The sequence below is a fragment of the Glycine soja genome, chromosome 7 (assembly GCF_004193775.1).
Source record: "Glycine soja cultivar W05 chromosome 7, ASM419377v2, whole genome shotgun sequence".
Classification (NCBI taxonomy): Eukaryota; Viridiplantae; Streptophyta; class Magnoliopsida; order Fabales; family Fabaceae; genus Glycine; species Glycine soja.
In genome coordinates, this window is record NC_041008.1 from 27,811,580 (window position 1) to 27,839,565 (window position 27,986).

Below are 27,986 nucleotides of genomic sequence, written 5' to 3' on the forward strand. Positions count from 1 at the left end.
ATTAGTAATTTAAAAGAAAAAAAGGAAACTAAATTCAAAAAATATCAAATACCAAAAATAAGTCTCTTACAAATCAACTTGATTCGTAAGTTGGTGTGTCACTGTTACGGATCAACTTGATCCGTAAGTGATTTACGGATCAACTTGATCCGTAAGTCACTTACTGATCAACTTGATCCATAACAATTACACACCAACTTACGGATCAAGTTGATTCGTACGTCCGCGACAACGCAACCACCTTCTACCTACCTCGTTTGTCGCCGCCGACCACCGCAACACACCTTCACCTTCACCGCACCTAACCGTTCACAACAAACCAACGAACCCGAGACAATGCCGCACGAAAACCACAAAAACAGAAAAAAGCGAACAAAAATGGCAGTTGCGCAGCGCAGGAAAAGAAAACAAGCTTTTATAAGGAAAAAAAGCCAGGGGAATTTTTGCCATTTAGAAAATTTGTTGGGTGCACCTAGCAGCACTCTAATTTTAAAAACCCAACCTACATAATTTTAAAAAGGGTGTTCCTAGGTGCACCCAGCATTATTGCTGGTACACCCAACATTTTTTCAAAATGCCAAAACTGCCCCTCATTTGTGCTGGGTGTGCGTGACAGGATGGTTCGTAAAAGACTTACGGATCAAGTTGATCCATATGTTGATATTTTAAACATACGGGTCAACTTGATCCATAAAATCCTTACGGATCAACTTGATCCGTAAGCCTTTTACGAATCAACTTGATCCGTATGTTGATATTTTAAACATATGGATCAACTTGGTTCGTAAAATCCTTATGGATCAAGTTGATATGTAAGCCTTTTACGGATCAAATTGATTCGTATGTTGATATTTTAAGCATACGAATCAAGTTGATCCGTAAAAGGCTTACGGATCAAGTTGATCCGTAAGCCTTTTATGGATCAAATTGATCCATATGTTGATATTTTAAGCATACGGATTAACTTGATCCGTAAGCCTTTTACGCAGGGGTATTTTCGACTTTTACCATTAAGTGTTGGGTGCACCAACAATAATGTTGGGTGCACCTAGCAACACCCATTATTGTCTGGTATGTGCATACCATTTTTTTTGTTACCTTTTTTTTTTTCCGATAATGAAAACCAACCAAAAATCACCGTATACTCCTAACAAACTCACATACATCACCGAAGATCAAATACGCTTCCAAACCACCCTTAACGGAAACAAATTACATTAAGTGACGGAAATTTTATGGAAAAAAATGAATCGAAAATACCATAAAAATATTTTCAACATTTTGAAAAAATTACTCGGTGCCCCCAAGCAATTCCCTTAAGCTTAATGAACAGGTACTCGACTGATGGGTGCATACGAAGAATCTTTGCCGAACTAATTGTTCCCTATTGACTTAGGAAATTTCCAAGCTAGCTAGTGTAAACAAGTCATTTTTGTAATCAACGATCATAATCAAAAAAGAAATTGTCCCATACGACGACATGAGTCTTTGAATATAATAAAATTATTTACACAAATTATTAAACTTAAGACACTTGACAGATGTGTACAAAGAGAATTTTGCAAAATAAAATGTTCCTTGTTGACTTGGAAATTTCAAAGCAAGTGTATACTATTAGAATTTTTTTATTCTGATAATTAATATGAACTAATATTAAAAGATAATTATATTAATTATATATCATTAATAAATTTTAATTTAGGTGATCAAATTAAGTAAATATATTAGACTATTAAATAAGATAATATGGATTTAAATGAACATATAATTTTACTTATTATTTCTATCTAAAAAATTATAAAAATTCTATTGAGAAATAAAAAGACTCCAATTGAAAAAAAATTATAATATCATTATTGGTGATAGTAATAAATAATCCTAAAGAACTTACAATAAATATATAAAAAATACTTATATTAAAAATCAACTACAAATCTAAATATTTTATCTCATCCTTAACAATTAAAAATTAAAAAAATTCCAACATATATAACTCATTTTTGCAATCAATCATATCAACTAACATGATAAACATTTCAGGGATAATTATTCGTACGAACTCAAATATTAACATTATCTTTCTAAATGACAATAGGCTCTATTTTATAAATGTAGAACCTTCTAATTATTCGTATTATTCTCAACCAGCAATTACAACGATTTTTCTTATTAATTAAATGTGAGAGACGTTTTGTCACCATGTATTCATCTATTGCAAAGTCAAGTCATCCTACAAATTTCTAATGATTCCAATCAAACGGCAAGTCACTGTCATTCTTAGCTGTTATGGTTTGCATGAAACACAGCACAAAGGGAAGGATTGGACAGTAAAAGATGGAAAACAACAATGGTCTGTTTGGTATGGGAGGAAATAGAGAGGTAAAAGGAAGGAGAAAGTGGAAATTAAGAAAGAAATAAAAAAATAAAATATGTTTGACAAAGGAAGGAATAAGAGGAAAGAAATAAAAAAAAATTGACAGTGTTAATTAAAAATTGAACTATGATATTTAATATATTGTGGCAATTAAAAATTGTAGAAAAATGAAATTTGGTGACAGTTTTAGACATTGAATGGAGATTTAAAGCTGTCAAACGAAACATATATAATCGATTTTAAAAAATAATTGATTTTCACATATTACAATTGATTATTTCATATGTTTGCGCAAAAATTGATTAACAATGGATTCTTTTTTATTGTTTTTTCAATTTATGTCATGTTTCTCTTAAAATAAACATGGATATTTGAACTCAATTTCTCTCTTTCCTTTTTTTATTTATTCTATTTATCACTTATTTATTTTCTTCACAACAAATACACCATAAATTTTTTTATTTAAACAATTTAAAAAGAGAAGAAAGGAACAAATAAATGTGAGACCTACACACTTAATAATCCCTTTGAATTTGAAAAGAAAAAGGAAGAAAAATTGGTTCAATAATAAAAGACTCAAAACCCCTATTTTATGTATACTCATATTTTTTTATTAAAATATATATGCCATTTCATATACATGTTTTTCTTTTATTTTGTTTTCACACAATCAAACAAAAGGAAAAACAATCATAAAATCATATCCTTTTTTTTTTATTAAGTTTAATATATATATGATCATTTTTATTGGTTGGCTTAAAATATATATATGCTCATTTTTATTGGTTAGATTAAAATGAAATGTCAATATCAAAACATTTTAAATCCAAACTAAATTTTTATTTAATCAAAAAATCCTTATAAGATTTATCAAATAGAAAATTAAATATTTTAAAATTTTAATTTATGTTAAGATCATCATCATCATCACCATAACCACCACCACGAGTGACGTTGCGATCATGTTAATGACGAAGATCATGGTGGTGAAGGTTGTGGCATGATGGTGGTTGTGATGATGATCTTAATATAAATTAAATATTTAAAATATTTAATTTTTTGTTTAATAAATTTTACAAAGATTTTATGGTTATATTAGACTTTAATTTTAATTTAAAATCTTTTAATATTTATTTTTCATTCTAATATAATAGATGAGAATGATCGTTTTGATTTTCATAAGAAAATCATTCTTATATTATACATATATAATCATATTCAATGATAATCAAGATTAAAATAAGTTCAATTACTTCAATAAAATTGGGTATGACACGCTCAATTACATAAGTCATTAATTTACGACGATATGTTAAAATTAAAGTAAAAGAGCTATTAATTTTAACTTTCATGAAGTTCTTTGAGTTACAGAGATAGTTAGAGGGAGTGAAGGCATCGAGAGTTAATCTTACATGCTCGATTGGATAAACAATATAATGAATTCGTAATATGAAGAAGACACTTCATATGAAGTCATTAGTTTGAAGAGATTATTAATTTAAATGAATGTTCACCAATTGAGAATCACAAATATATATAGAAACACAATTCTTTCATGCAACTCAACAGAACAAGCAGTAATTACGTGAACATTTTCATGCCTACACACAACCAACGAAATAAAACTTAATGTTGAAATAAAATAATACAACATTTGGGAGGGTTTACAAGAAGATTACTTTGAACATTTCTTCCTAAGATACTTGTGCCAAATGCCGTACAACAAAATAAGTCCAAAGACACCAACCAAAACTCCTACGATGATGCCAAAGGTGGATGTGGATGAAGATGAATCTGAATCATCAAATGTTGATGAAAAATAAGACGTTGGTGGTGGATATGTTGGCAAAGGTGGTGTCCATTGGGGAACCGATGTTTCCGAATGAGTATCCGGTGGTGGAAGATCATAATTTGACATTGCCGCGATATTTGTGAAAAATTAGTTTCAGTGTTTACTTGATGAAACCCTCTCTCTCTCTAAATATTTTCTCCCTATTCTTTTGAGTAGTATGACTCACACAGAGGAAACAGAATTTTATAGGCACAAAATGCAAGCATGAGGCTTGGAACACTTTTTTATTCTTGGCTCCTTTTATTAATATAGTACACAACTTGTAGGTTGGTATGTATGTAACCGAAACGAAAGTAACCTTCCTCGGGGGAGATGTTCCAGACTATTCTGTGTGTCAATAAACAATTATATAGTCACGATCAACGGATTTGAATTAGGCAGAAAAATCTTCAACCTTAGGAGCAATTTAGCGAGAAAAATCAACAACCAGTTATTAGGAATAAAAGTGGATAAGAAAGATGTTTTTTTTTTTATTTTTTATTTTTAAAATGACCTATTTGATCTTTTATTTTATTTTATTTAGTTCAATTTGATACTTTATTTTTTAAAAAGTTGATTTTAGTCTTTATCTTTTTAAATTGATTCAAAATAATCATTCTATCAATTTGAACACAAAACAAAAAATAAGAAGTTTTATCCTTTACAACCCTAATTCCCTTTTGGATTGAAAATCTCATAGCCGCTCACGCAAATCATAAACCATTGTCATCTTGAAGATTTATAGCTCACAAATGCAAAACCCTTGGTTACAATAACAGCCCGTAGTAAACTTATAATTTAAAATGTTTATAAAATAAGAATTTAGAAATTTAACGATTCAAAATACTTCAAATATTATAAATGAATGAGTCCTTACATAAATAAGCAATTTTATTCTCAAATATGGGCATCTATAAATTTTAACTAATAATAACTAAGTCTTTAATTCTCCTTCATCTCTAAAGCTTCTTCCTCAAACTTTGAAAACTACATTTTTAATGAGATAGTAATCTCACTTAATAAAACAAGTTCTAAAAGAGTTCACAAATAGTATTATTTTTGGCTGGGTACAGTAACTAGAAAAATCCAACCATGATATTTTGATAATATCATGGTTTTCCTAAGTGTATGATTAAGTGTTTGATTTAAATGAAAGAGGAACTAAACTAAAGTTATGTTAAGCAACTCAATTCGGATAACAAGAATCAAAACTTTAGCAAATGATTGTCCTCGGACGAAATTAGGGTCTCACAGTTGCCCCTCTTTATTTATCTTTTCATTGAAAATGAAAAAGTAAGTGAAGATAAGGACACTAATTTCATTCTAGCGATCTTGCCATCTGATCGACCACTAGCGGAAACCCAAGTACTGAAACCTATCAAAAGAAGGAATGTAAGAGGCATCAGGTACATCAAACAAAAGACCTTGGAGTTTTGAAAAGCAAAGGAGACATTGAAGTCTTGACAGAAGACTCTGATAGTCCTTGAAACAAAAGACTGATGGTCTTTGAAAATGTAAAGAGCGGAAGACATCGATAGTCTTCGCAAGACAATAGACTTTGATAGTCTTGGAAACGTAAAGAAGAATGTGATAGTCTTTGAAACAAAAGACTCTGATAGTTTTGGAAAAGTAAAGAAGACTGTGATAATTTTTGAAACAAAAGACTTTGATAGTCTTGGAAATGTAAAGAAGACTGAGATAGTCTTGACAAAAGACATTTAAGTCTTTGTAATGTAAAGAAACAGATGACCTTGATTGTTTATGCAAGATACAAGACTTTGATAGTCTTAAAAATGTAAAGAAGACTATGGTAGTCTTGACAAAAGACATTGGAGTCTTTGAAATGTAAAGAGAAGATGACCTTGATGGCCTTTGCAAGCCAACAAACTTGATAGTCTTGGAGGCAAAGAAGATTGTGATAGTCTTGACGAAAGACATTGAAGTCTTTGAAAAATAAAGAGGCAGATGACCTCGATTGTCTCTGCATGAAAAAAAACACTCTGATAGTCTTTGAAAAGTAAAGGCGGATGACATTGATAGTCTCCGCAAAACAAAAGACTCTGATAGTCTTTGAAAAGTAAAGGAGCAGATGACCTTGATTGTCTCTGCAAGACAAAAGACTATGATAGTCTTTGAAAAGTAAAAAGGCAGATGACCTTGATTGTCTCTGCATGACAAAAGACTTTGATAGTCTTTGAAAAGTAAAGAAGAATTTGATAGTCTTGAAAAAGTAAAGGGGAGATGACATTGATAGTCTCTGCAGGAAAAAAGACTATGATAATCTTGAAAACCTTTCACTAAAACGCGAACATGCTTAGCAAAGAAACAAACCTCCAAACTGATAAGAACAACATATATTTTTGAAGAAAAACAATGTGACTACTAGGGAATGAAAGCATGCAGATAGAATTTCTCATAACCAAAAAATGAGATTTAAGACATTAGCATTTCATCTCTAAAACAACATTAGAAGAAACACTTGGTCCAACCAAAATAGAGGAAAATGGCTCAAGGTGTATAAAATCTCACAGAGACAAGTGTTTCATCCTAATTCCAAATCATAGATATATCGTAGATTGACTTTGCAAGTCGATTCCAATCAAATCAAAGAGAATATACGCAATCACCATGAATCAATAGGACTTTATGAGGTTGGATTTTGGGTAGGAAATTTGGCTTTGGTTGTTTTGGCCTTTCCCCTTTTTGTTTCCTTTTCTCTATGGTTTGGCGCGGAACAAGAGTGGACACAAATTTTTGGCATGTAACTAAGCAGGTGATTGCTTTGCACACCCTTCAGGTTTTAACCAAGTTACTGTTACTATTCTCTTTCTTTTTCCTCTTTCGACAATTCTGCACATTGTTTAGACATTGCCTAGTCCAAAGAACCCCTCTCTTTTCTTTTCTTTCTTTTCTATTTTCTTTTGCTTTTCTTCAATCTTTGATTGATTTTTTTTGCTTTTCTTTTCTTTTTTTTTACGCACATTTCTAACCCAAGGTAAAAGAAGCTTATCTTGGAAGATCCTTATGTTCTCTCTTCCTAGGGTAAGGCTGGAAATTTCCATCCCAGGTCAAGGTTATGACCAAAAAGTTGACATTCGGCTCAAAAGGCCTGCAAATGGCGGGACATGATGTATGTTGGGATATCTGTTTAGCAAGTGGATAAGGAATAAAGGAATGCCCAAATCATTTCCATGACACGCATATGATGATGATGATTAGAAATTCATGCAAACTTAATCATAGCACACATCCATGTGGACACTCAAACATAAGGCTTTGTGGCAATGCAAACACTAAGGCTTAGGGTTTGTTTCCCCATTCAAATTGAACTTGTGTTTCAAAGATTTCTCCTTTTATCAAGTCACACAAACATTTGAGTCCATTTCGACATTCGGGAAAATCTTTCATTGCGTTCACCCTTTAGGTGCACATTTCTTTTTTTTTTTCAAAATCCTTTTTGTGTTTTGATCCGTGAATTTTCCAAAGAAAACTGGTGGACATTTTCTGATGCAATCCTACCCCCAAGGGCATTGGATAGAAGACTTTAAGAAGATTGAGCCAGAGATGCAAGAGAAGGCCTTAGGGTTCTCATGAGTCTTAGGGTAGATTTTGGGCCCATGGGCTAAGTATGAACCCACTTATCTTTGTACATATTATATTAAGGTTTCATTATTTTTGGGCCTTGTATTTAGGGCTCCATAATGTAGGTAGGGTACCCTAGAAATGTAGGATTTTTCAACCCTTGTATTTTAGGGCACTTAGACTAGTTTTTGTATTAGGGATAGTTTTGTAATTTCATATGCATTAAGTGAATATTTGATGTGTGTGTTGGAAAATAAATTTAATTGAATTGGGAGAAGCCCAATCCAATTAAATTGCTACACCCTATTACCACATCATATAGTCATACTTTGTGCATGTCTTTCATGCTTTACATGCGTTATGCCACCTAAGCATACTTAGTGGAGAATCTTGGACTTGATCTTGGATTAGTGGGCTGAACCATAGCTAAAATTCACTAATCATAATTAGTGAAATTTAGGCTCCAAAATTTGACTCCATAAATTCAATTTCAAATTCAAGTGAAATTTGAATAGAAATTCAAATTTTCCTTCAATTTTGTGTGACACTCAGGCTATAAATAGAGGCCTTGTGTGTGCATTTTTTCAACTTTGATCATTTGAGAGTTACACTTCAAAGTTCAGACCTCATTTGAGGCACAAAATTTCGTGCCCCTTCTCTCCCTCTCCCTCCACTCATTTTCTCCAACCTTCAAGCTCTTATCCATGACTTCCTATGCTGGTAAGCTTCTTCTTGACTCACAAGGACTAAAATTAGAAAAATGCTACCTCACAAGGACTAAAATTAGAAAAATAAACTTACAAGGACAAAAAAATGAAAAAGTGCTAACTTACAAGGATCAAAAATATATTTAAGTTAAGTAGCATCAAATGAATCATCATATTAGCCTATTTTTTGACAAAATAAAATGTTATAATTAATTGTAGCCCACAATAATTTTTAAGAAAATTCTAACCGTAAAGATAAAAAATATTTAAGTAAAACACTGGTAATCGATTACACAAGTTTGAAAATGTTTTATCACAAGTTGTGACTCTTGAAATTTGAAATCCAATGTTTAAAAATATTGGTAATCGATTACATGCCCATGGTAATCGATTGTTACTTAGTAAAATAGTTATAAAACTATTTGGGCTTCTGGTAATCGATTACCAGAGAGTAAAAGCTCTGGTAAAAGATTTTTCTTTGAAAATTTCTTTTGGACAAATTTTGTTATTCAATCTTTTCTTTTGAAAAAATCTTTTTATACTTATCTTGATGCTTTTCTTGAAGTTCTTGCATATCTTGAGTCTTCACTTGAATCTTGATTCTTGATTGAACGACTCTTTGATTCTTGAAACTTGTTTGACTCTTTGATTCTTGACTTGAGTCTTTGGCATCATCAAAATAAACTTGGAAAGCATTGCTTCCACAAATATATGCAATAGTATGGCTTTTGTTTCTATGATTGAACCTAAAAATTTAAAAGAAGCCATAATTGATGAACATTGGATACTAGTTATGCAGGAAGAACTAAATCAATTTGAAAGAAATAATGTTTGGGAATTAGTTGAAAAACCTAAACACTACCCTATTATTGGAACAAAGTGGGTGTTCAGAAATAAGCTAGATGAAAATGGCATAGTTATTAGAAATAAGACTAGATTAGTAGCCAAAGGATATAATCAGGATGAGGGGATAAATTATGAGGAAACATATGCTACAGTTGCTAGATTAGAAGCCATCAGAATGTTATTAGCCTATGCATCCATAATGGACTTTAAGCTTTATCAAATAGATGTAAAAAGTGCATTCTTAAATGGCTTTATTCAAGAGGAAGTATATGTAGATCAACCCCCTGAATTTGAAAACTCAGACAAGCCAAACCATGTCTTGAAATTGAAAAAGACTTTATATGGATTAAAACAAGCCCCAAGGGCTTGGTATGAGCACCTAAGTAAGTTCTTCTTAGATAAGGATTTTTCTAGAGGTAAAGTGGATACCACTCTTTTCATTAAGAGAAAATTAAATGATATTTTATTGGTTCAAATCTATGTTGATGATATTATCTTTGGATCCACTAATGAATTATTATGCAAGGAATTCTCTCATGACATGCAAAGTGAATTTGAAATGTCAATGATGGGAGAACTTAATTTCTTTCTTGGATTACAAATCAAACAAACCAAGACTGGAATTTTTGTCAATCAATACAAATACTACAAAGAATTAATGCATAGATTCGGGATGGAAAATGCTAAGCACATGGCTACACCAATGAGTACTGCTTGCTATTTAGATAAAGACGAAGTCGGTCAGTCAATAAACATTAAGCAATATCAAGGTATGATCGAATTACTTCTTTATTTATTTGCTAACAGACCTGATATAATGTTTAGTGTGTGTAGGTGTGCTAGATTTCAATCAAATCCCAAACAATCACATCTTAGTGTCATTAAAAGAATCATAAGATATTTGTTAGACACTATGAATATAGGTTTATGGTATCCTAAGAATTCCACATGCACTTTATTAGGTTATTCTGATTCAGACTTTGCCGGTTCTAAAATGGATAGAAAGAGCACCACTGGAACTTGTCAGTTCATTGGTTTTGCTCTAGTATCTTGGCATAGTAAGAAACAAAATAGTGTTGTTTTATCTACTGCAGAAGCGGAATATATTTCTGCTAGCAGTTGTTGTGCTCAAATTCTTTGGATGAAGCAACAACTCTCTGACTATGGAATATTACTTGACCATATTCCTATAATATGTGATAATACGAGTGCTATAAATCTTTCCAAGAATCCTGTTCCGCACTCCAAAACTAAACATATAGAAATTAGACATAATTTCTTAAGAGACCATGTTCAAAAGGGAGATTGTGTTCTAGAATTTGTTGATACAAAGAATCAGCTTGCTAGTATCTTTACAAAACGTCTCCCTAAGGAATCATTCTTTGCTATTAGGAGAGAATTAGGTCTTTTAGATGTTAATGATCTAGATAGTAGGTAACAATAATAGTTACTTGTTCATTTAATTTGAAGTGTTTGATGATTGACTGTGTTCGATAGTAAGTATTTGATTGTGTTTTTGATTGATGTGTTGTTGTGTTTGCTTGATTAATATTCAATGTTTGTTAGTATGATTGATTGATAGAATTAGATGGTGTTTTTAGACATAGAAATAAGTCATTTTTAGGAGAAAAGTCTTGTTTGATGTTCTAGTAATCGATTACCATTACGTGTAATCGATTACACAAGAACAGGTAGCCTGTAATCGATTACAGAAGCCTGTAATCGATTACCAGTAGGCTTTATGATCCTGTAATCGATTACGAAGCCTTGTAATCAATTACCATTCATCCTCCACCATAAATAACACGCGTTTTAGACATTGCAGCCACGAAACTCACGATTGTGACACCCTTTTTTCTCCCAAACTTCAAATCCTCATATCTTCTTTGTTTCTTAACCAAATCACGTCCCACAAAGCCCAAACTTCATCATTTTCAATCCTCTTTTGGTTCCACTGATTGAAATCTGCAAGAACTTCCTCAAATGGATGAATAAACGAAAATGCAAAAGGGCTCTTCCTCCACCACCGTCGCTGCTAGCCATTGACGCCAGTTCCTCCTTCCTTGTCATCTCCACAATCATTTATTCTATTTTCTTTAGATGATCAACGTCTACAGTACTCTTCTCAATTTTCTACTAGAATCATATTAGACCCTAAGTACCTAGTAGGGGTGGGAATAGGCCAGGCCAGGTCAGGCTTTAAAAGGCTTGAGCCTAGCCTATGATTAATTTTTGAGGCTTGAGCCTGGCCTATAGCCTATCAAAGGCTTTTATTTTGGCTCGGCCTGGCCTTTTTAAAAGCCTAGCCTGGCCTGATAGCCTATTTAAAAGCCTATTTAAAAGTCTTCTTCACATTAAATCTTTAATATTCCTAGGTGTTTTTACAAAAAATAAAATAAATAACACACCTTCTATAATAGGCTAAACACAAAATGTTAATTACCTCTATCAACAAGCTTGAAGTGAAAAGGATATGATTTTCGTTTGGTTAGGAACGTAATAGGAAAGTTAAAAAAAAAGGAAACCTGATAGAAAAAGGATATGAATTTTGTATAGGAACTTAATAGGATATGATAGGATATGATTTTTGTATAGGAACGTAATAGGATATGATTTTTTTTTGGTTAGGAACGTAATAGCAAAGTTAAAAAAAACCTAATAGAAAAATGATATGATTTTTGTATAGAAACGTAATAGGATATGATAGGATATGATTTTTATTTGCTCTAGAATACAGGAACGTAATAAAAGAAAAAGGAAACCTAATAGGAATAGAAAAAGGAACTGTTAACAGAAATAGGAAAACTAATAAAAAAATGAGAAATATAGAGGAATACTTGACTCACACCTTGTAATTAAAATTTTACTTAATTATAGGGATGGAATCTGCTAGTTTTTTAAAAAATAATATTAATTGTATCCAAAAAATGATATAAGTATGAGCCTTAGCCTGGTCTATAAGGCTTTTTATAAGGCTTTTTAATACGCCTTAGCCTGGTCTATTTAATTTAATAGGCTTTTAAAAAAACATGAGCCTAGCCTTTTAATTAAATAGGCTAGGCCAGACCAGGCTTTATGTAGGCCAGGTCGTAGGCCCCTGTAGGCCGGCCTAGCCTATTCCCACCCCTAGTACCTAGACATAGCTTTCTTTGATGATGAAACATTTGACTGCTATCAAGTATTTCAAAACTCTGGCTTAGTTGATTTTATGTCTTTAAAGTTGTCTTATTATCCTAAACTAGTTAGAGTCTTTTACAATAACTTAAGAATTCAATATAGTACACTTTACTCTGAGGTGCATGGTATTCCTATTGTCATTGATCAATCTCTGTTTTTCTCATTGACTAAATTACCCAGTCAAGGTGTTCCTTTTGAGGGCACTGTTGTTGATGAATGGAAGTTCGATTATTCGAGTCATGATGCTCGCTGTATGGTCTGTAATGACCAGGCTGATATGACCGACAGATTGCTTGCTGGGTCATTAACCTTTGATTGCCGCATCATGCACTACATCATTGTTAGAATTTTGGTAGCCCATTCATCTAATCTTGTGCAAGCCTCTGAGGAGGACTTGATTTTGATATGGGCTTTTCTTACCGATCGTCAGATCAATTGGGCCCACTTGGTTAGGTACCGTATGCATAAGGCATTACGGACCAATGCACCTCTTCCGTATCCTGAGTTAGTCACTCTTTTTCTTCATCACTTTCAAATTCCTCTAGATGATGAACCTTTTGTTCAAGCCAAGAGATCTTTTGCCATTGGTGCTGGAGCGGTAACTTCTTTTAGGTACCATAAGGATATTGATGGACAGTGGATTAGGAAACAAGATTTACCACCTCCGATTCCTGATGAGCATACTCGCCTCCTCCGCCACAGAGAGATGCTTCCTCTACTCTTATGAGTGATGTCCTTTCTGAGCTACGTGACCTTCGAGTGTTCGTAGGTGACTGTTTTGATGCCATGGATAGTCGCCTGGATGCCATGAATGCTCGTTTTGAAGGAATGGATACACAGATTACTCAGCTTGAAGACGACATGGGTTTCATTCGCCATTGCTTCGATCCACTGGCTGCCCTATAGTTCTTTCTAGTAGTTATTTATTTCAACCGTGTATTTGGCTTTTATTGTTTTAGTTAGGATTATCTTGCACTTTTTCTGAACTTTGGATTGGCTGTTTATGACTTTGTGTGATTTTTTTTAAGTTTATGAATGACTTTGATTGATATTGATCATTTTACTTAGTTCTTTTCCTTATACGTTGTTGGCTTTTTGATGTTGCCAAAGGGGGAGAGAACATGGGTTAGAAATTATTAGAATTTAATAACTTAGGAATACATTCCAAAAGATGGGGGGAGTAAGGGTTGTGTGTACGCACTATCAACTTGTATATAGTTTTATCTTGATTTCAGGATATTGTCATCATCAAAAAGGGGGAGATTTTAGAAGCAAGATATCATGATGCTTTGATGATGCCAAAGAAAGGTGCTTCTCAAGTTTAATTCAAGACAAGACTTCAAGAAATTCAAGATAAATAGCCAAGTTGATCTCTAAAGTCTTAGGAAGAAGTTTCCAAATTGAAAAAGCAAAAGGTTTGGCCAAATAATTTTATCTAAATCATTTTAAATTAAAATTTACTCTTTGGTAATCGATTACCAGAGGCTGTAATTGATTACCAGTGGCCAATATGCTTTCTGAAAAGGTTTTAAATGGTTTCAAATATTTTCGAAAGCATGTAATCGATTACACAAGGCTTGTAATCGATTACCAGTGGTTTTGAACATTTTAAAACAACCTTAAGAAATTTGAGTTTAAATTTCAAATTATGTAATCGATTACAATAAGTTGGTAATCGATTACCAGTGTTTAAAAAATCAAATTTCAAATGAGAAGAGTCATAACTCTTTAGAAATAACTGTGTAATTGATTACACCATTATGGTAATTGATTACCAGTGGAGAATTTTTTGAAATAACTCCCAACAGTCACATCTTTTCAAATGTTTTTGAATGGCCATCAAAGGCCTATATATAAGTGACTTGGGATACGAAAATTCTTCAGAGTTTTCATTGACCAAAAAGCCTTATCCTCTTAAAAGATTAAATTGTCTTATCTTCTAAAAATTCCTTGGCCAAAACACTTGCAATTCAATAAGGAATTATTTGAGTGCTTCATTGTACAATTTGTCTCTTACAAGACATATATCTTCTTCTCTTCCTTCTTACTCAAGAAAAGTGATTAAGGGACCGAGGGTCTCTTGTTGTAAAGTGATCTGAACAGAAAGGAAGAGTTGTCCTTGTGTGGTTCAGAGATTGTAAAATGATTTTATAAGATAGTAGAAATCTCAAGTGGGTTGCTTGGGAACTGGACGTAGGCACAGGATGTGGCCGAACCAGTATAAACTGAGTTTGCACTTTTTCTTCCCTTAAGCTTCTTTATTTATTGTTATTTATCTTTTGCATTAAGGAAGTTTAGTTTGAATTGTCTTATAATAATTGATAATAAGGGTGCATTGAATCTTTCATTAAAGAAGAGTAAAATTTTTAATTGGGGAAATAGTTTGTGATATCTTAATTCAACCCCCCCTTCTTAAGATATCTGAGGCCACTTGTCTAACACATGGGTTCCATTAAATGCTTTCTTCAATCGCCGATACGGGTGATAATGTTTTAGAAATCTTTGGTGCCTTGTATATACTGTCTTCTTTCCATGTTTCAGTTGGATGTTGTCATACCCTAATTTCGTCCGGGGACCATCTATTTGGTGGGATGCGACCTTCGCTTGGCCACTTCGAGGTACTTGACACCCATCGTTAGGCAATCCATGAAGTTCCGCGACATGTCGGGAGTTGAAAGGAAGTGTTAATGCGCAATCCGTAAAGTTTTGTAACATTCTGGAAGCCAAAGAGGGGACAATTGCGTAATCTGTAAGGTTTCGTGACATTACGGAAAGAAAACAAATATCGTTACGTAATTTATAAAGTTCCGTAACGTTACGAAAAAAGAATCAGCAAAAAAAGGGCAGAGGGGGTGTATTTAGTAAACAGGGGTGTGCAAATAGCAATCAGGCCCACTTGGGCCTTCCAGGATATTCCAACAGAAGGCGGTGCCTTCTGGTGGAAGCAACCCAGCTCGCCTGGGCGAGCTGGGCGGCAACCACCTCCCTCTTTTCCCCTATAAATAGGAGAAGGAGGGCAGAACTGATATGAACCCTCATGGCACAAGGTGATGAGGACATGACCAAGAGCAAGGGCAAGGATCCACTTGAAGGACTTGGAGGACCTATGACAAGGGTTAGAGCAAGGAAAGCCAAGGAAGCTCTTCAACAAGTGCTGTCCATACTGTTTGAATACAAGCCCAAGTTTCAAGGAGAAAAGTCCAAGGTTGTGAGTTGTATCATGGCCCAAATGGAGGAGGACTAAATGACACCACTTTGTTTCAATTTTAGAGTGTTTAGTTTGTCTAAATAATGGCCCAATCCTTGTAAAGTTGGCTGACCAAAAATATGTTTTGGGTTAATCAACTAAAAGGGCTTTAGTTCAAGTTGTAATAAGGGCCCAATTGGCAACCTAGGCATCAGCCTTTTGGGAGACCAAATGGTGGCTGACTTGTTGGCTGTTGGGGGTGACTTTTGGTTGCCACAATTTCAGTTACACTCAGCCATTAAGTTTGTTTTAATTCCCTAGGTTAATGGCATTAAGTTATTTTAATTCTAGGTTAGTGGGTCATTACTAAAATCTGCTGTAAAGCTTCTATATAAGCTGAACCATTTTATCAATAAACACAAGTTGAGTTTTATTCAGAAAATTAGAGTTTATCTCTTTTATCTTAGTGAGAGTGATTCTCCTAAATTCTTGAGTGATTCAAGAACACCCTGGCTGTATCAAAGGACTTTCACAACCTTTCCAGCGAGGGCAACACACAAAGGTTGTGAAAGTCCTTTGATACAGCCAGGGTGTTCTTGAATCACTCAAGAATTTAGGAGAATCACTCTCACTAAGATAAAAGAGATAAACTCTAATTTTCTGAATAAAACTCAACTTGTGTTTATTGATAAAATGGTTCAGCTTATATAGAAGCTTTACAGCAGATTTTAGTAATGACCCACTAACCTAGAATTAAAATAACTTAATGCCATTAACCTAGGGAATTAAAACAAACTTAATGGCTGAGTGTAACTGAAATTGTGGCAACCAAAAGTCACCCCCAACAGCCAACAAGTCAGCCACCATTTGGTCTCCCAAAAGGCTGATGCCTAGGTTGCCAATTGGGCCCTTATTACAACTTGAACTAAAGCCCTTTTAGTTGATTAACCCAAAACATATTTTTGGTCAGCCAACTTTACAAGGATTGGGCCATTATTTAGACAAACTAAACACTCTAAAATTGAAACAAAGTGGTGTCATTTAGTCCTCCTCCATTTGGGCCATGATACAACTCACAACCTTGGACTTTTCTCCTTGAAACTTGGGCTTGTATTCAAACAGTATGGACAGCACTTGTTGAAGAGCTTCCTTGGCTTTCCTTGCTCTAACCCTTGTCATAGGTCCTCCAAGTCCTTCAAGTGGATCCTTGCCCTTGCTCTTGGTCATGTCCTCATCAAGAACAAATTCGTTCAACCCTCCTGGTATGTGAGAATCACTTAAAATTTGTGAGAAAAATTGTTTTCGTGAAGAAAATCCTAGCCGAGGCGCTTCCGTAACGCTTCCAAGACGTTTCCGTGGGCTATTTCGCGAAGGTTTTTCACCGTTCTTCATCGTTCTTCACTATTCAACCGATAAGTTCCCAAAATCAAACCTTTCAATTCATTCTATGTACCCTTAGTGGTCCCCACTTGTTTCACGTGCTTTTATTTTTATTTCATTTGCTTTCCGTACCCCCTTTCGACGTGCTGTAGTCATTTATTTAAGTTATTTTCTCGCCTAATCAAAAATAAAATAAATTTCCACCGATCATTTGAGTTGTAACATCTTTTAATTTCTGTTAGAATAATATCTGACCGATTTGTCATGTCGTAACCACGTTTAAAATGAAAAAGAGGCAAAATAATAATATAATAATCAAAAAATATATTTGAATAAAATAAAAAATCAATCGGACATTTTTCTTTGGGATTTTCTTTCTTAATCGAATTGACTAATAACCAAAGTGAAATTAAGGCTAAAATCAATTCATAAACCAAGCTTTTGTCATCACCTAAAAACCCTTTTTTAAGGTCCAAACGCCTTGAAATGGTCTTTTTCCGCTTTTATTGGTTAAACGTGGATTTTTTAAAAAACCTAAAATCAACACATAGCTTTGTCACCTCTTTCAAAAAAAAAAAACAAGAGATCATTAATGGTCCAATGCCTTAATGCTTTCTCTCCTTTCAAAAGAATCAACAGATCGTTTAATGGTCCAACGCCTTAAATGACCTTTTATTCAGTCAAAATATATCTTACAAAAAAAAGGATAAAAATAACTTAACCAACGTTTAGTTCTCAGAGAACTACGTAGGTTTGATTTTCTTATCACAATTGGGGAATACGTAGGAGCAAGGGAAACACCCTTGTCGACCACAAAAATATAAAAAATATAAAAGGCATAAAAAGACATAAAAAGCGTAAAAAAGGGGAAGATAAAAATTGAAGTCATATTTGCACACTTGATTAAAGGCTGCCGTCCCTTGTGACGGGCGCGTGGGGTGCTAATACCTTCTCCGTGCGTAAATACAACTCTCGAACCTTTCACACTTAAAGTTTGTAGACCACGCCTTTTTTCGGTTTTTCCGACGTTTTCCTCGAATAAACGTTGGTGGCGACTCCGTGCGTTTTCCTTCCTTGAAAGATGCACACGTGAGTCTCGCGTCGCCCTCCCGTCGAAGGGTAGGTTGCGACAGATGTAAATCATCTTTTTCTCACAAATAGGACATGCATGGTGTCCTTTCACACTATATCTACTCAAATTATCATAAGCTGGAAAGTCATTAGTGGTACAAAATATCATTGCATATAACCTGAAGGTTTGTTGAACATTCCCATCATACACATGAACCCTGTCTACCCACAATTTTCTCAAGTCTTCAAGGGAGTAAGATACATATCAATATCATTTCCTGGTTGTCTTGGACCCGCTATCATCATACACAACATAATGTATTTTATCTTCATGCACGACTAAGGAGGAAGGTTGTAAATCATTAGCAAAATAGGCCATGAACTGTGGCTAGTGCTCAAGGTACCAAATGGATTCATGCCATCTGAAGCAAGACCAAGCCGTAGGTTTTTTGGTTCCTCTCCAAATTTCGGATACAAGTGATCAATTGTTTTCCATTATGGAGAATCAGCAGGATGTCGAAGCAACCCATCATTTATTCTGCCATTTGCATGCCATCTAAGATATTTTGCATCGTCTACACTAGCGAGCAATCGCTTAAACCTTGATATAACTGGAAGATACCAACAAACCTTTGTTGGACGATTTTTGTTTGTGGCTACATCATCATTGCATTCTCCATCGTTCACTTTGTAGCATAATACCCCACATGTCGGGCACTTGCGGATTTCCGCAAATTGATTTTTGTATAGAATACAACCATTAGGGCATGCATGAATTTTCTGGTACTCTTGGGTAACATGTTATCGTTCGGAAGCATGTTCTTCAATAACACAAGCAACTCAGTGAAACTTTTGTCACTCCACCCAAATCTAGCCTTAAAGTTCACCAAAGCTAGTATCGCGGATAACCGAGTGAAGGTTGTGCACCCCAAGTACAATGGCTTCTTGGAATTTGTTTGTAATTTTTCATAATAAGGTGCATGAGCTTGCAAAAAACCCTCTAGGCCAAGATCGCGTACCATGTCTTCCATACGATCTCCGGTTTGTACATGTACCGCCTTAGTGTGAGGGGTTGTTGACATGTGTGGCAATTCACCATGCCATATCCAATTTGTATAAGTTGGACTGAACCCATCACATATAAGATGTGATCTAATGTCATTCAATGACTGATATCTCCTATTGACACAGTTAACACATGGACAAAAATAATTTCCACCTAACATTGGTGCATGTTGTTGCGCAAATTGCAAGAAATCTTTAACCCCCTTCTGATAGTCATCACTTATGCGTGGTGCTTGAATCCAATTTTGATTCATGTTTTGTGTTCTGTGATACTGGCTATGTTATCCCGTATGCATGAAAATCTCACTTTTTCCATATAAAGGTGAGGTCCTATCTCATTCAGGAACACCCTTTTTTTACTTCACTTATATGTACAAGTTAAGTATGTTATGGTAAATTTGATGAAATTTCGACAGCATTTCGCATTGGTCTCCAAGTACACGAAATGAAAGTGGTCACATAAATTTATCACGATCAAGTATGCACCCGAAGAACAAAGCAATATGCACTAAACCAAAATTTCATCAAATATAACACAACATAGTTAACCTATAACTATGAATGAAGTAAAAAAAAAAAGTTCCCAAACTGTCTGAACGGACAATTCAAGATTTCATACCACAACTAATCCAAACTATCCGTATTAATCAGGGTATGGAATCTCAAACGAGAAACTAAGGTTCACTCAAAATGCACATAATTTTAATGGTAAATAATAGTCATATATGAACAACAAACCAAATATCCAATTAAGTGTCGGATTGAGTTACATACCTAGAAAGATGCTTGTAACAAAAGTATGAGTGCGGTAATAGCAGCTTCAAATTGTATGACTTTACCTTCGGTCAAGCAACAACAACATAAAAATGCCATAACTTCCTATGCCAGTGAAATTGTAGTACCTACAACGAATAAGTATAGGTGACAAAATTAAGTTGCACATTTTGAATAGAGTTTCAATGTAGCTGTTGAAGTTATAATGTGTATTGTAATCCTTGTTCGCATTATCCACCTTCTTTAATCAATTCATAGAATTTAATGCATATGTATTCAGAAAAATAAATATACATAACAATTGATGCATGGTATGAAACAAAAACCACACACAAAGTTATCTGAGTAGCCAACTTGCCTAACTCTTGTGTCAACTGGTAAAATATTGTTTCGGCCTATATTACATTGTTTCCAAACTGAAGAATTTGGAAGTCATATAAGTTGAATCAACCATACTATTGCCCTTTTTCTTGGTTCGTTGAATTATTTAAGTTGTGGTTTGTGAAATGTGGTTTTACTGTTTCCATTTCATAATGTCTACTTTTGAGAAAACCAAACACAATCTCAATCAATTCAATAATTTGTATCGCATGCCGTCTACCCAAAAATAAAATTATTTTATTTCTTAACTTCTCTTGGAAAAAGGGCTAGCAACTTACCCAAAAATAAAATAGAAACTTGTCCCTTAAGATTGTTCTTCTTTTTCTCTCTTCTCACATAATATAGGTTTGTGTTGAATTCTCCAAATTCTCTTCAGTCTTCACCTACACAGGTGGTAGAAAATTAACATCCTTAAACCCAATTAACCAAGCTGAAGAGCACCTTAGTTAAACCAAGCAGCACTAGAGGTCAAGCCTAATTTTAAGCAATCTCTCATTACCATAAACAGAAAATATGTATATTATAGTGGGTAAACAATATTGAGTAAAATTCTTAGCTTCCTCTCTTATTTTCCTTGACCAAGTGTGTTTGCTTGTCCTTTAATTAAATTGCAGGCAGAGCAAGTAAAGGAGTTGAGTGCGGTAAAGCACAGCAAATGCTATAGAAACATGAACACGTGTGCCATTTAAGTAAAAGCTAACATTGCTAACTCAAAGTTTCTTAGTTGGCCAACTCCTAATTAGAGAATTCAACCACCAAGTTTTATGGTTTTACTACTACAGCAAGATGAGATAAACCCTTTACTTTCAAGTGCAATGTGCTTTGGAAATTAGCCACCTAACATGCATACTTGAAGAATTGACACACCAGTGCAAAACCTTAGTTGACTCCTTGATAGATGTTGAAAACAACAATTTTCTACAATATTATTTAGCCAAATCTAACTATCCCTGCTATAGGATTGACTACAGTGGTGGCCAAGCCACTGGAAGATTCACCAATGGAAGGGCTATTGGTGATTTCATATGTATTTTCTCCATCTCTGTACTTTTCTTCTTTTTGTTTCTTCTTTATATTGAATAAAAGTTTAATTTCTACTAATGTGAGTGGCAAATCTAGGATCCTGAGTCAGTCAGTAGTAGGGGCAATCTATTTAAAAAAATAATTTTAACAAAAATTATCACATATATAAAGATAGTAATTCAAACACATAAAATAAGAAATATAAAACATAAAATTTTAATATAGATATTCATGATTTTATTAAAATGCAGGGGTGCATTTACTTATCCCATATTAATATAAGTTAAAGGATTCAAGCACATAAAATTAAGGGGTGTAAAATATAAAATTTTAAATAAATACTTGTAATTTTATTAAATTATGGGGATATATTTGTCCACCCTTATTTGTGAATAGGTGCGCTACTGGTTAGTGTAGAAAATTTTATACTAATAACCAATGATAATTATGACTTTTAAAATAGTAATGGTAAAAGTCAATTAACGATCGTACATAATAATTTGTGATCAAATGATGATGTAAAATCTTTATACATTGTGATGGGATATATTATTTACTCATTGCATAAAACTATTAGCAAGCAAGACTTTGATGGTCTTATTATATGGCTTGTTGCAGCTGCAAAACTTGGAATCACATCACCACCAGCTTATCTGTGAGTGTCTCAGAATGTTGATACCTTACTCAAAGGTGTAAACTATGCATCTGGTGGGACAGGATTTCTCAATGATACTGGACTTTACTTTGTAAGCAGAACATCTTCAAACCCTCCAGACTCTTTATTTACAGGTTAGCATTTGAGTAGCATCTCAGCTAACTTACATTCTGTCTTTTGAATATTTTAGATTCAGAGATTATCTTTTGACGATCACATAAACAATTTCAAGAAAACCAAAGAAGTAATTTCGGCAAACATAGGAGAGGCAGCTGCCAACAAGCATTTCAATGAAGCCACGTATTTCATTGGGATTGGTAATACTTCACACTCACAAAAGTATTCTATTTTGTGAGAAATAAATGGCCTGACAGATTGCAGCTGGCACTAGTGCTCTGGACTATAGATAAAGACAATAATTTAATACATTCACCATTGCTTCTTGTGATGCAAGTACTACGGATTAAAGGAAGAGCTAGTTCAAACCACAAGTTGAACATTATGGGAAACAAATTTGGTTGTTATCTGCTTTCAATGGTTTGCAAGATGGAGAGTGATTGTATTGAGGACATGGACATTGAAGTCCTCTCTTCAATGTGGTCTGAAGATGTTGGCACTGATGTTGGAAAACAGTTCAATATAGAAAAGCTTGGAATAGACCAGTACATTTTGGAGGAAGTCAATATCATAGAGTAGCCAACTAACGCAAATTTCCAGCGTCTCATGGAGCTTACAAATTACACAGATAAAGGGTATTCTCAGATGACATACAAGCATGATATGCTTTCATGTAAAATTTTAAATTCTGAGGATCTTTAGTGTTCATGATATGGTATTAGACGCATGTGACACAAATGTAACAAAAATCACTAATTAAGTTGTTTTTACCTAAACAAGTTAGGGTGTGAATCAACTCAGATCGGATTCATTGAACGTGAATTCTTTGTGCAGGTAGGATTTCTATGGAAACGCCATAAAACAAACACACTAATAAGCTTTAGGAGTAATTGATTCAAGAAATGGTATTAAAGACTTGTTGTATTCAAAGTATTGATAGTGGTGGTCCAAACTCTGTAGGACTAACAGACCTAGACTGCTAAATGAATTTGCCTTTTAGGGTGAGGGTAGTATGTAATTTGAACTCCTTGAACCTATTCTACATGAGTGGAGGTCAGTGTATATGCAAAGACACACTACAATGCCAAGTTAGTCAGGAAGTTTACACAAAGACTAATAGAAATAAATGCGCGTAATGTGAGACACAGGTGCCAATAGTACTACTATTTAAAGGAGTAAGGATGGACTGCATTTCTAAGCAAGGGGCCCATGATTCAAAGAGAGAAATTATATGTTATTCTTCATAGTTTGCATGATAAACATTTTAGAGGAGCGGGACTTGGATTCAGGTTGGGTCCTAGCTAAGCTTCATCCATAACAAAACTCATTCAAGATGGACTACACATAAAATCATTTTTGGATTTTAACTAAAACGATTTAAACCTTGGAAATAGTTGGCTCTTCACATAGCATGACTATGTTTCTTTTCTAAACATGACAACGGAAAGTTTTGGAATTGCACCAATTATCTAAATAGAAGTTAAAATATGTTACATGTTAAACCACTCTTACATTTTTATTTATCAATTAACCTAATGGCCACGTCCCTGGATATGGTACAGGGTATGAAAAGGTGGGACCTGTACCCTGACCATACAGTTCATCTGAAAGGATTTTAATGAATCTGGTTAATTTTGAGCCTTTACCATAATATTTAATTTTCATTGGACGCCTTTTTACTGTGTTCCTATGCTCTCGGCTACCTAATATTAGAAACAATTTTCTTATTGTGAATCATTTATATGATAATTTATTTCTTAGGTTATTAAACATGTTAATTTAATTAACAAGCTGAAAACTCAGTTGTAAGCCTAAATTTGCAGAGGACTATTAATTAAACCAAAAGTAATTGTATTGAGCTGGAATTGTACCCTAATTATACGATACTGATAACTAATTTAGATAATTAGTAGTAATAATTAGTAACTGCATAATATTGTTGATATCTTAAATGAATTTGGTGTTAGTGTGTCAACCTTTTCTTCATATTCATGAACTTGTATAAATATTGTTCAAATAAAATTTTGTTTATTACAATTGACAAACTAAGATCTTAGGGAAGCAAAGCTTAAAATCAAGAGGGATATAAACTTCCATTTATAATCCAAATTTTTGACTTCACTACTATGCCAAAATGAGACACTCCATTTGCTCACTCAGACACATAAGATTATAAGATTGAAGTTTTCTCATTTTTGTCATAGCTCCATGATCACTACCTACTTTAAGAAATTCTAGAGCTACCTTCCATGTTTGAACACGTTATAGTAAAAGCCTACACTAATGACTGTACTCTCAATATCGTTTTGAATATATAATAAAAGGACATAACTAGGAAGGGTAGCCTATAATGAAAATACCAAACCCTTAAGTTGGCAAAAGTAAAAAACGAACCAAAGCTACATTGGGAAGGAACAACCAACTTCAACAGAACAAGTACAACAAAAAGTAATATTGGATATTATGTGTTAGAGGAAACAAGTGCTTTTGTGAGACATGCCATGTAAGGTAATGTTAATTGAACATAATGAACAGGGAAACAATGTGGTAAAACTTCCCTCCCTTCCTATTTTTCTTGTCCTATGAAAATTTTTATTTTAAAGACTTTATCCTAGTGCTTCAAGTAGTTCAAAGTTGTAGTGGCTTGTTGTTTTTAATTTTTTACTTCTTTTGTTGCTAACTTCTCTCTCTATGGTTTTCTCTTGGTGTACATTTTAGAATATTTAAGCATTACAAATTAGGCTTGCATATATTAAGATGAGCAGACAACTAAATCTGTTGGTGAGAACATAGTAATGAATAGTGTGCAATAGTGGTGCCATAGCGACGTCATGGACCAGCCCTCAACTGCAACAACTTTCAAATAGTGGAGGGGATTTCAGTAAAGGCTGTTGTGGTGGCAATAGTGGCAAAATTTTGCCATTTCTTGTGTTATATTATTGGCACAAACATGTCGTCTTTTAGACACTAGTTCAAAGTTTTATTGATTGTTTGTATTTGGTTAAAAACACAATGTTTCACTAACATGACTATTTTTAGCTTTGGGAAAAATTGCTTCATAAACCATGTTTTATCAGTCAATTGCTAACCAGTGTGGTCCCTATTCATGCACCATGCAATTCTCTCTCTACTGTTTCAACTCAAACCTACTAATAACCACTACTCACTGGATTTGCTTCCTAAACAAGCCTTGCATTTTTTTGTCAAAGCCTGGGCATACCTATTGCCTGAAATTCTACAAATTACCACAACATATGGAACCATCATTGTAACAAAGAGACCAAAATAGAGGCATAACTAATTATTCAACTCTACCAAAAATTAGCTGCCCAAATAACAAATTAATAAAAAGACAAATTAGTTGCCCAACAAAACAGAGGAACGATTTTGAGCATGGCTGCTTACCTGGCTGATGATGGCCACACACGATGCTGGCACGACACACAGGGCACAGGTACGACGACCGGTGAGTGGATGAATGGACCAAGGACACAAAGCGAGCGAAGAAGCTAACAGGTTATCTCTGGGTGACGAGGTTGAGCGAGGTGCGCGCAAGATAGCCAACTAGGGATAATATTTTAGAAATTTTGGGTACAAAATTGATGACAGTCCTTTAGATAAAACTGTCGTCGTCTATGTTCCACCTAATTACACAAATGCCACCTTCCTACATTCTAAGACGGTTCAACAAAACCGTCTTAGAATGTAAGTCGTGAAAACAAAAATAATTCTCCCTAATTACAGAAATGTCACTATGTCACATTCTAAGATGGTTCTGCATAACCGTATTAGAATGTGCGTCATAAAAAGACATATTTTTAGTAGTGTTTAACAGAGGCACTCTGGTTGATCTATGACCACTAGTTGACTGTACGTGAGTGGTGTCCCAACTTCCATCCTACTAATCAAGCAATTGAAAACGTGGTTGTGTGGGTGAGGTTTTTTGGACTCCCCATTAAGTATTATGATGGCATCTTACATGATCTTGGAGATCACATAGGGAGGACGATAAGGGTTGATAGAAATACCTAGACACAAGAGAGAGGCAAATAGGCCATACTCTGGATGGAGGTGGATCTAACTAAGTCATTGCTTGCTTTATGTGAGATAAACCAAAGGTACTACAAAATAGAATATGAAGGGTAGTATTTTTTGTGTTTAGGGTGTGAGAGGTTTGGTCACTATGTTGAGGGTAGTCCAGACAAAGGGAAAGCCACATGGAATGGTAATGAAAATCCTATGTCTGAAGGGGGACAATTGGAGAAAGAGGGACAATGCAACCCTACTAAGGATGAAGGACCATGGACTGTGGTTAAGAAAATGAGGAGACCCATAAAAGGAAAAGAAAAAGAGACCAATTAGAATGGAGGAGGTTAGGCTAATGCTAACATAAAAGGGTCTCGTTATGGATTTTTTTCCCAAGTACACACCTTTTATATCTTTAAAACCCAAAATACACCTCTTTTACTTATAAATTCCAAACTACACCACCTTAGAAAGGCAGTGAGAAGTAGGGAGTTGGCAACCCGACTTCTCAATAGTTTATTTTTTTAAAAAAATTAGTAAACATTTTAATTATTTTTTAAAAAAATTTATTGACTTGTTTTTTTAATATTATTTTTACATTAATAAAAATTAAATCTTTTAATACTATTATTTTATTAAATATAATTTTTTTAAAATAATATTTATTTTTAAAGAAAATGATGTTGTTATTAAATATAATTTTTTTGCTTATATTATTTAGTTTTTAAAAGTTGATAATATTTTCAATTTTATAATAATTAATTTATACAACTCTCAAATAATTTTTTTGAATATGTTAGTTATATCCTATGAAGAAATTAAAACTCTCAAATAATAGAAAAAAATAACAATTGAAAATAGTAAAACAAAATTAAAACATAATAAAAGGGACATAATAAAACAAAAATAACAGAATGTACTAACAATAACAATTCAAACATGAAAATGACAAAACTAATCATAGTTTGGATGGTGTTGTGTAGTGGACATGTTTTATTTCAATAGTTGGATTATTGGTTTGTTAAAAATAGCTAAAATTTCTATTGAACAAAAAACGCTTCTAGTATTTGAATTCTATTAACACCTTTAACATGTCTTCATTGGTTTTCAACTTTATTATTTGATACTCAATTAATTTTTCTGAATATTTTGTATAGCTTGGCTATCAAAAGAACAATTGTCTGATCAGTTATGTTTCGTGAATTCCATAAGGTGAACCCCTATAGGCGCAACTTGCTTGATGACATCCTTGAGTTTTTTCAATGCTACATCCTGAAGGAATTTGAAATCTTATTGGATTTTTTTCCAATGAATGAATAACCCAAAAAATCACCTCGTCGTGGTATCTTCCACTTTTCATTGTAATACAACATTACATCATGAGTAAGAGTGATGGTGGATTGAAGTAGGTTGAGTATACCATTGGGTATTCTGTTGATGGTACATAATAATTCTATAGGGCCAACACATGAGTATTGCTCATTGCACATTAACATTGTGCAAACATCATCATCATTTTTGAATTGCAGAGAATGAAAAAAAGATTGTTGACCTGCATCTATGGATGGTTGTCGATAGTAGATTTCATCCACAAATTGGTCATTGGTTAGCCGAAGGATGTTGTGAATTCTACTCTTCAGTGTCTCAAAAGAACACTTTTCAGGAACTCGCATCGGTATTGGAGTAGGACATTAAAAATAAACATTAGTTTGGTTGTGAACGATAGATCCATTTGGGAAAATGAATGCTAATCTCGAGTTAGAAATGGTCCAAGTGTTTGTTTCTCCCAA

The 27,986-nt window shown here is 33.8% G+C and overlaps 1 protein-coding gene across 1 annotated transcript in view; it reads right to left on the minus strand.

Moving 5' to 3' along the window:
- LOC114420548 (protein FAR1-RELATED SEQUENCE 5-like) overlaps positions 1-27,986 on the minus strand; it is a 51,090-nt gene that overhangs the window by 1,484 nt on the left and 21,620 nt on the right. The gene's annotated exons all lie outside the window — the stretch shown is intronic.